Here is a 9,472-nt window from a genome sequence, read left to right as displayed (position 1 = left end):
GACACTCCATCTCCTAACTCTTTCTCTGGCTATCCCGCATGACTGGAATTCTCTCCTTCCTTGTCTCTATCTCCTGGCTTCCCTTCTTATTTTATTTTATTTTTTGCTTTTTGGTGTTAAGAGACTTGCCCAGGGTCACACAGCTAGTAAGTATCAAGTACCTAAGGTCAAATTTGAACTCAAGTCCTCCTGACTCCAAGGCTCTATCTACTGAGCCACCTAGCTGCCTCCCCTAGCTTTCTCTGAAGATCAATTAAAATCTCACTTTCTTCAAAAAGCCTTTCCCAATCTCCTTTAATGCTTGCTCCTTCCTTCTGAGAGTATCTCCATTTTATCCTGTATATATCTCATTTGTGCATAGTTGTTGCAGGTTTTCTTCCATTAAATTGTAGTCTCCCCGAAAGCAGCAACTCTATTTGCTTTTCTTTGTATCCCTAGTGCTTAGCGCAGTGCCTGGCCTCATAGTAGATGCTTAATACATTCTTGTTTGCCTTGCCTCGACTTGAAAACTGTGTCCTTGCCTTCTATGTGCCCTTTGGAAATTGATGGTGATGGTATAGCTGTGGCATGGAATTTCATCAATCATCTGGTTTCTTTGCGAAGAAACCCAACATTCTCCAGCTGAGGTTTCAGGGTTGAGAAGCCCAACGTTCTCTAGAACTGTAGCAAGTTTCCCTAGCAACTTTCTGTGAATGACTGATGTTTCCTCCTGCTGCCAGACGGGAGAGATAAAGTGGTTAATTGGGAGCCAAGACTATGGCTTCCCGGGAGACATGTGTGGGGGCAGCAGCTATCTGGGAATGAGCGCCAAGAGCATTTAATGCCTGATTCAATTCCCTGTTGTTGCCCTGTTGTTCTGTTTTTATGGTGGAACTGGAGACTTGGGTTCTAACTGAATTGAACTGAATCTGTTTAAGAGGTTATTGTGACAGACTCAGTGAATGCAACAGCCAGGGAGATGACAGCCTGAATCATGTAATTTGAAGGGTGATTGGAGAGTGTATACATGAAGTGTTACAGAAAGAGCATTGAATTTGGAGTCAGAGGACCTGGGTTTGAATATTGGCTTTCTTATTTATTACCTGTATATCCTTGGGAAAATCGCTTCTCTACAAACAAGGTAACTACTTGCCCTGCTTACCCTCTCCAGGACTCAGTTTCCTTACTTATGAAAGAGAGGATTAGAGAAGATCATTTCCAAGATCCCTCCCAGCTCCAAATCTTCTGATCCTATGAAAGAAGGTTCATCACTCAAATTCAAACCCCAAAACCAGTCCTACCCACTTTTCAGTTGTCTTTACTGGCTGCCTAATGAGTTTCCACCTCAGAATTATGGGGGTGGGGGTGTTTCTCTCTCTCTCTCTCTCTCTCTCTCTCTTACTCTCACTCTCTCTCTCTCCCCTCCCCCTGCTGATCCTCACATGTAAAGAAACCCACCTAGAAACAAAGCAAGGGCCATACCTGCTTCTTTTAATCCCTGTCATTCAGAGTTTTAGTCTGTTGAAGTGAAAATCCTTTCTCCCTACTAATTTCTCCTGATTTCTCTATCTCCATTCACCTCAACCCTGCCCCTCTGAATTCATATTGTCCTCTACTCTACCATATCATATTGCCTCTGGAAATGTGATGCAGTGGAAAGATTGTGGGTTTGAAGTCTAAGCTCCTGGGTTAAAAATCCCAGCTATGCAATTTAAAACTTCTTTGACTTTGGTTAGGTTATTTAATCACTTTAGGTCTGTTTCTCTATCCATAAAATTAGGAGATACATGACTTCTAAAGTCCCTTCCAGTTCCAAATCTATGATCCTATGGTTCTTTTTGAACCTCTGCTCTATGGTTACCAGATTCTTTTTCATCACACAGTCTTTCTATCTTTTGGCATTCATGGAAACTTGGCTTTTTTCTAAAAGGGTGCCCTCTCTTACCACTTCATACCTATCAGATTGGTTAATATGACAGAAAAGAAAAAATGATAAATATTGAAGAGGATATGGGACAAGTGGGACATTAATTCACTGTTGGTAGAGTTGTGAACTGACCAACCATTTTGAAGAGCAATTTGGAACTATGCCCAAAGGGCAATCAACCTGTGCATACCTTCCATCCAGCAATACCACTACTAGGTCTGAATCCCAAAGAGACCATAAAAAAGTGGAAAAGTACTGACATATACAAAGATATAGCACCTCTTTTTGTGGTGGCAAAGAATTGGAAATTGAGGGAATGTCCATCAATTGGAGAATGGTTGAACAAGTTGTGGTAAAATAATGTAATGGAATACTATTGTGCTATAAAAAATTAGTGAGCAGGTAGAACTCAGAAAAACCTGGAAAGACTTACATGAATTTATACAAAGTGAAGTGAACAGAACCTGGAGAACATTGTACACAGCAATATTGTGCAATGATCAACTTTGATAGACTTAGCTCTTCTCAGCAATACAATGATCCAAAAAAATTCCAAAAGACTCATGATGGAAAATTCTGTCCACATCCGAGGAAAGAACTGATGGTGTCTGAATGCAGATTGAAGATTACTATCTTCACTTTATTATTTTTGTTTTTTTTTCCTTTTGTTCAGTTTCTTATTTCACAATATGACAAATACGGAAATATGGTTTACATGATTGCATATATATAACTTATATCAAATTGCTTACCATCTTAGGGAGAGGATTGGGAAGAGAAGGAGGGAGAAATTTTGGAACTCAACATTTTTGTTTAAAAAATAAATGTTTAGGGGCAGCTAGGTGACGCAGTGGATAGAGCACCGGCCCTGACGTCAAGAGGACCTGAGTTCAAATCCGACCTCAGACCAAACACTTGACACTTACTAGCTGTGTGACCCTGAGCAAGTCACTTAACCCCAATTGCCTAAAAAATAAATAAATAAATGTTCAAAATTAAAATAAAAATAAATGCTCTCTCTAGTGCAGGTTGTTCCTTTTTTCTTGCTACCTCTCAACCCCATCCCAAGACCAAGAGGAGCTCCTCACTACCATATCCAGATCTCTCTCTCTGTCTCTGTCTCTGTCTGTCTCTCTCTCTCTCTGTCTCTGTCCCTGTCTGTCTCTCTCTCTTTCTTCCTCCCTCTCTCCCCTTTTCTCTCCTCTCTCTCATCCTCTCTTTCTCTGTCTCTGTCTCTGTCTTTGTCTTTCCTCCCCACTTCTCTGTCTCTCTCTCTTTCCCCCTCTCTCCTTCTCTCTCTCCTTCTTCTCTCCCTCCCTCTCTCTCTCATCCTCCCTCTCTCTGTCTCTATCTCTTTATCTGTCTCTCCCCCCCACCTCTCTGTCTCTACCTCTTTCTGCCTTTATTTCTTTGCCTCTATCTCTCCATCTCTGTTTCTCTCTGTCTCTCTCTCCCTCCTCTCTGTCTCTGTCTCTACCTCTTTCTGTCTCCATGTCTCTGGCTCTGGTTCTCTCCTATCATCATTCTGTAATCTTTCTTCCTTTGAGGTTCATTTCATCCACTTACATCACCCTATTTAGAGTCTTGTTGCTACTATATGCCTGCCTCTCATCCCCCTGCCTCTTTTCCCAAGGATCTCAGTACTTGGCTCATGATCCTCTTTTCAATTCTGTCTCTGCTCCACTCCCCAGATAGGAAGGCAACTGATAGTCTTTTATTGGTGTTTGAACTGGTTCAACCATTCTGCAAAAACAAAATGAGTTTTTGTATATGATATAGGTCAGGAAAGCAACTCAGTGGAAAATGAGTCTCCTTGTCTGTAAAATAGAGATAGTAATAGCTGCCCTACTCATCTTATAGTGTTGTTGTAAGGATCAATGAGAAAGTGTATGTGAAAGCCATTAAGCACTACATAGACATAAGTTATTATTACTTTTTTACCTTCAAGGCTAGAGCTTTTTAATATGAGACTACAGAAACTCAAGGGCCAATCTTCTTGCAAATTCTAGGTACCAAGAGATCATCTTAAACTCAATCTGCTTGGACAGAAAGTTTTACATCAATTAAGGAATCAGCGCCACTTGAGATTTTAATACATTTAAAAAAAAAAAAGTACACTCTTTTTCCTCCTCCCCACTGTAGAGTAGGGTCCCAACATGCCAAGACCCAGAAAACACCAAGTATCCAGGTTGTGGTTCCATCTATAGTACAATAAATCATTCAGGGTCTGAGGGTTCAGATAAATTATTTCTTTAATAAAAACATGCAACCAATCTCAGCTAAAGGAAATCCCCAAGGGGCAGCTAGGTGGCACCAGCACTGAAGTCAGGAGGACCTGAGTTCAAATCCGGCCTCAGACCAAATGCTTGACACTTACTAGCTGTGTGACCCTGGGCAAGTCACTTAACCCCAATTATCTAAAAAAAAAATTTTTTTTTTATAAATAAAAGAAATCCCCAAAGTGATAAAAAGTGGTCCAGGAAAGTAAAAGCAGGGAGAGAGAACAAGTATTTACATACTTATTCCCTACTATGTGCCAGGCACTGTGCTAAATGCTTTAACAAATATCCTATTTGATCCTCATGACTATCTTGGGAGATACTGTTATGATCCCCATTTTACAGTTGAGGAAACTGAGGCAGAGGTTAAGTGACTGGCTCAGGATCACACACCTAGTAAATATCTAAGACCAGATTTGAATTCAGGTCTTCCTGATTCCAGGCCCAATGTTTTATCTATTGCACCAGTAGGTGTTTTAGTAAAATAAAAGCAGGTAAAAGACACTGGTCAGGCGATGAAAGCTATTGGCAAGGGGGATCTCTAGGGCTCATCTGCCTAAGTCCTAAAACCTTGTCCCAAAAAAGCTGCATCCCTGATCAGTCTTCCTGGGGGCAAAGCTAACTCAATCTGCTTCAGGTCAGTTCCACAGTCTTGACTTCCAACAGTATAGACAGCCCCACCCTCCTCAGTTCCACTGCTGCTCTGTCCCACAGCAGCAATCAGGGAAGGAGGCAAGTGGTACTGTTGTGATAATGGGATGGTGGAAAGGATGCTAGGATCTTTCAGGTAGGCCAACTGGCTTCTGTCATCACCATCATCATCAGTCACTGCCTTTTTGAGATGAGAATCTATGACTCACAAGGATGGAGCTTGCCAAAGGAAAACTCTCCCCAAATCCTCTATTTCTATTGCCTATGGTATATGCTCCAGAGATGCAGTACAGTGTAAAGGGAGTCAGGATGCCCAGGTTGTAGATTCAGTCCAAATACTAATTCACTATGCAACTTTGGGTAACTCACTTCACTTGGGGGGAAGGGGAAGATAGGGTCCTATAACTGTCTTAAAGTATTTGAAGGCTTATAACATGAAAAAGGGATTAGGCCTGTTCTGCTTGGCCACAGAGGGACATACTCAAAGCAATGGGAGAATGGGAAAAAAAGTGTTACATGATGAAAAGAGGCCTAAACTGGGGTCAGGAGACTTTGGAGAGTTTGATTACATTTCAGGTTGTAGCACTTATTAGCACTAAGACCTCAGAGAAACTATTGAACCTCTCTGGACCTCAGTTTCATCATCTGTAAAATGGGGATAATAATACTTGGACTATCTACTTCACAGAGTTGTTTGGAGGAAAGTGTTTGTTTTATAAGCCTCAGAGAAATGTAATTATTATAGAAATTTGGAGAAGGGAGAGATCTGTGAGGACTGAGTGAGTCAGCAAAAGCTTCACAGAGGAAATGAGTACTGAGGCTGGTGTCTAAGCAGCAGTAAGCTCTCTCTTTTGAGGGTCATGAGTCACCACGCTAATCAGGGAGAACCTGCAACCTTCCACTGAGATTCTTAAAAACAAAACAAGACACTGATGTTCCATCAAGGATGGCTCAGGAGCTATTAGCTGTGAAGGCAGAGGAATGAACAAGCTGACCTAAGGAGCTGTCTCTGAAGTTCAGTTAAGTATTTGATTTCCAAACAAATCACTCACAAGCATATGAGAGGCAACGCTGGCTAGAAGGCTGGATTTGTAGTCAGGAAGCCCTGGGTTCAAATTCTACTTTTTACCATCAGTGTGACCATATATAAGACATTTAAATTTCTTGAGTCTCGGTTTCCCCATGTGTAAAATGGCAATAGTAATGCCCATAGCACCACCCTCTCAGTGTTGTGGTAAGGCTGAGTCATTCTATCAATAAGCTTCTATTAAGTGCCTATAAGAGCCTGATACTATGTCAGAAGCTGGAGATACAAGTACAAAAATGGCACAGTCCCTGCCCTCATGGAACTTACATTTTATGGGGGGAGGGGAAGATGAGAGAGAAGAGGGGGACAAGATGTACACACATATGTACAGAAACTACATACAAAATAAAGTGAGCAAATGTACTCTTCAAACAAAGTGCTATCTATACACAGGTCAGCTAGTACAACTGGCTTGCTCTCATTTTCTCCTCTCTGAAAAGATGCTAACAGCCCTAACCTGGCAGGAACACTGGGCGGATCTGTAACTGTTACAGGCTTTGAAAGGAAGAAATGTCAAGGAAGGCAGAGAATTATCACAATGATCATCCTCTCTTCCCTAGGGCTGCCTTTCATGCTCTGTAATTGGCTTGGCTTCCAGGAGAATGCAGCCGATTCTCAACAATGACAACTTGGAGTCTAGTCCAAAGAATTCAGACCCCAACCTGGGAAGGGGAAATTGGCAAGATGACTTCCATCGTTCGGGGCAAAGCCCTCGGACAAAACCCAACCCTGGGTTTACCTAGAAGGCTTTTTTGGTCAGCAATTTCCTTTTACCTTCTATGTTACTATTCTTATTAAGGAGGCTTTCTTCAAGGTCAGTGCTATGGTTGGAGGGGAGGGGAGGGGAAGAGAGGCGGTGGTGATTGTAGTTGATGTTTTTCTCAAAGATTCTTATTGTTCTTCCACAAAACATTTAATTAAATAACTCTCAGACCCCGAGAAACGTGATGGCAGCTGAGTTATGAAACCACAGTGCTTAAACCCAGAAGTCATAAACATGACTGAAAAATAAAAAAGGACCATCTTTAGAGCAAATGCGTCTGAGTGGCATTTGAAAAGGAAATGCCAAATCGGCATAATCTCTGGGGTTATGAATACAGCGTGAGGAGCTGATTCACTTTTATAATTAAACTTCCGCTCAGAAATACTGAAGACCTCCTCCTAATGACGTCAAGAATAGTCCCTGGCTCACAGGGAATGGAGGTGAATCCCCCTTAGCTCTCCTGCTGACCCATCATCAACCTCCCAAGATGACAACTTGGTTGCTCAAGAGACAAAGCTATAAATATTTAAAGAAACCTTTCATTGGGAAGGAAGTACTAGCCCTAATATTTCCAAGCTACTCTGCTGTAACTAAAATAGAATGACTTTGTAAGGGGGAAAAAAAAAGGAACGATTTGTTTGTTATGGGCAACTTGGGGGCCAGTATCTTAAAAGGGCTGGCATGTTTGTAGATGAGAAGCCTGCAGAGCTGGGGGTTCGAGGTCATTAAGAAAGAAAAAGGAGAATTACCTAGGGGAGAATTTCAGAATGTTTTGGAGGATAGGATATGCTAAATCTGACTCCTGCTGACAGCTGCCTCAAACTTATTTCCCCACAACACCATGTGAACATCTGGACTCAAGCAGGTTCCAGAAAGTAAATCAAATAAAAACATCCTCTTTGGCAAGGAGAACTGGGACCTGATCTCTGATCTCGTCATTCCAAGGAAATGACACAAGGCTTTCAGCAGGTGCTGGGTATCCTTTCCTTGCCTCAGATCAAAGTCAGAGCCTGTGCCTACCTGCTGGCCAGGGTAAGCTCCCACTGGCTACCTTGGAGAGAGAAACCCGCCATTCCCTTGGAAGGCTGTGGGGACACCTACACTTCTAACACTAGGTAATGGAAGAGAGTGTCACTAACAATAGCTTAGCACTCCTTGAAAAATGTAGCTTTATCACTCAGTAATTAAGTTGGCTATGATCATAAGGTCTGAAATTTACACAGAGTCACTCCTATGGAGTAAGATATTATTTCTAAAAGATCCCTGATCCCTGTTAAGATATGTTATCTTGTCTGAGAGCATAACCCATTATTTGTTATTAATAAACTGACATATTAGTAAAGTGAAAGTTAGAGGAGAGAAAAGGGAATGATAGAAAGAAGAGAAAGAAAGTAGATAAAAAGGGAGAGATTTTAAAAGAGGGAGAGTCAGAGAGGGACTGACAAAAGGGAAAAGAGAGAAATGGTGAGGAAGAGGCAGAAGAAAATGGAAAAGAAGAGGGGGGAAGTGGAGGAAAGGGAAAAGAAGAGAGGAAAGGGGAAAGAAAAGAAAACAGAAGAGAAAAAAAGGAGGAGGAGGAGGGAGAGAGAGAGAGAGAGAGGAATGAAAAGGGAAAGATTAGAAGAAGCAGAGGTAAACAAGCAGACAGGCATGTAAGTAGGCAATGGGTTAAGCATAGGACATAAGGAAATACTACAGAAATCGACCGAAACATGTCACATCTCTCTGAATGAGAGAGATTCAAAGATTTTAAGCATGCTCTCGAGGGGAGGGCAACTAATAGTCCCTTCTCAGAGTCCCTAAAATAAATATCACTGCCAAATGTCCTTGCTAGGCAGTAGGAGACAAGTAATAAGGATTTCTAATCCCTGCCTCTTCAGACACACCCAGACTGCTCATTCTCATCACAAAAGCATCCACTGGGAGAAAAGAGACCAAACTTAACAGGGATCTTTAAAAGAGACTTTTCAGAACTGGCCAGAGCCTCCAAGTTGACTATGCCCCCAGAAATATGATGACAAAAGGACACTAAGTTTATGACTTAGGAGGGATGTGGATGTGAAATTGTCACTTCTAAATACACAGTTCCCTGAAGGAATAGCCCAAGTATAGCTTGGGTCACAGCTTCCCTCCACAGGCACACATACTTTCCTAGGGCTATTGGGGCAGGGTAAGTATAATTCCCCCAATGCCTTCTTGCTAGTAAAGAGGGTAGGAGGATCTGCCTGTGGTACTGTTCTATTGTTTTTGTCCATGTAGGTTATATATGTCCATGTGGGGCCTGCCTAGAGAGGGTTCCCAGAGAGGCAAGAACAGACATCTCCTCTACCAAAGGGAAGTAGGAGGTTGGAACCGGAGGCTGGCCACTCTACTTTCCTGAGATAGAAGTGGATACTGGACTAGAATAAAGTCAATCTGTCCCCTAAAATATTATTAGTCTAGGGGAAATAGTTTTAGGTTCAAATTATACCCCTGATTACTGCTCCTTAATGGGAAAGGAAGGCCCCAAGCTTTATATCTAAGACTTGAATCCCTTCCCAGTTGACAGTTCCAAAATGAACACACATAGCAATTAGCAAACAAACTCATTTATCTAAGTTGATAACAAAACATATATCAGAGAATGTACATATATGTGTGTATTTATGTATGTATATATTAATATATGTATATGTACATATATACACATACACATACACATACACATACACATACACATACACATACATATACATATACATATACATATACATATACATATACATATACATATACATATACATATA

The sequence above is a fragment of the Vombatus ursinus genome, unplaced genomic scaffold, assembly GCF_900497805.2.
Source record: "Vombatus ursinus unplaced genomic scaffold, bare-nosed wombat genome assembly UNPS02009062.1, whole genome shotgun sequence".
Lineage (NCBI taxonomy): Eukaryota > Metazoa > Chordata > Mammalia > Diprotodontia > Vombatidae > Vombatus > Vombatus ursinus.
The sequence above is the reverse complement of the archived record's forward strand: the minus strand, read 5'-3'. Positions refer to the sequence as shown.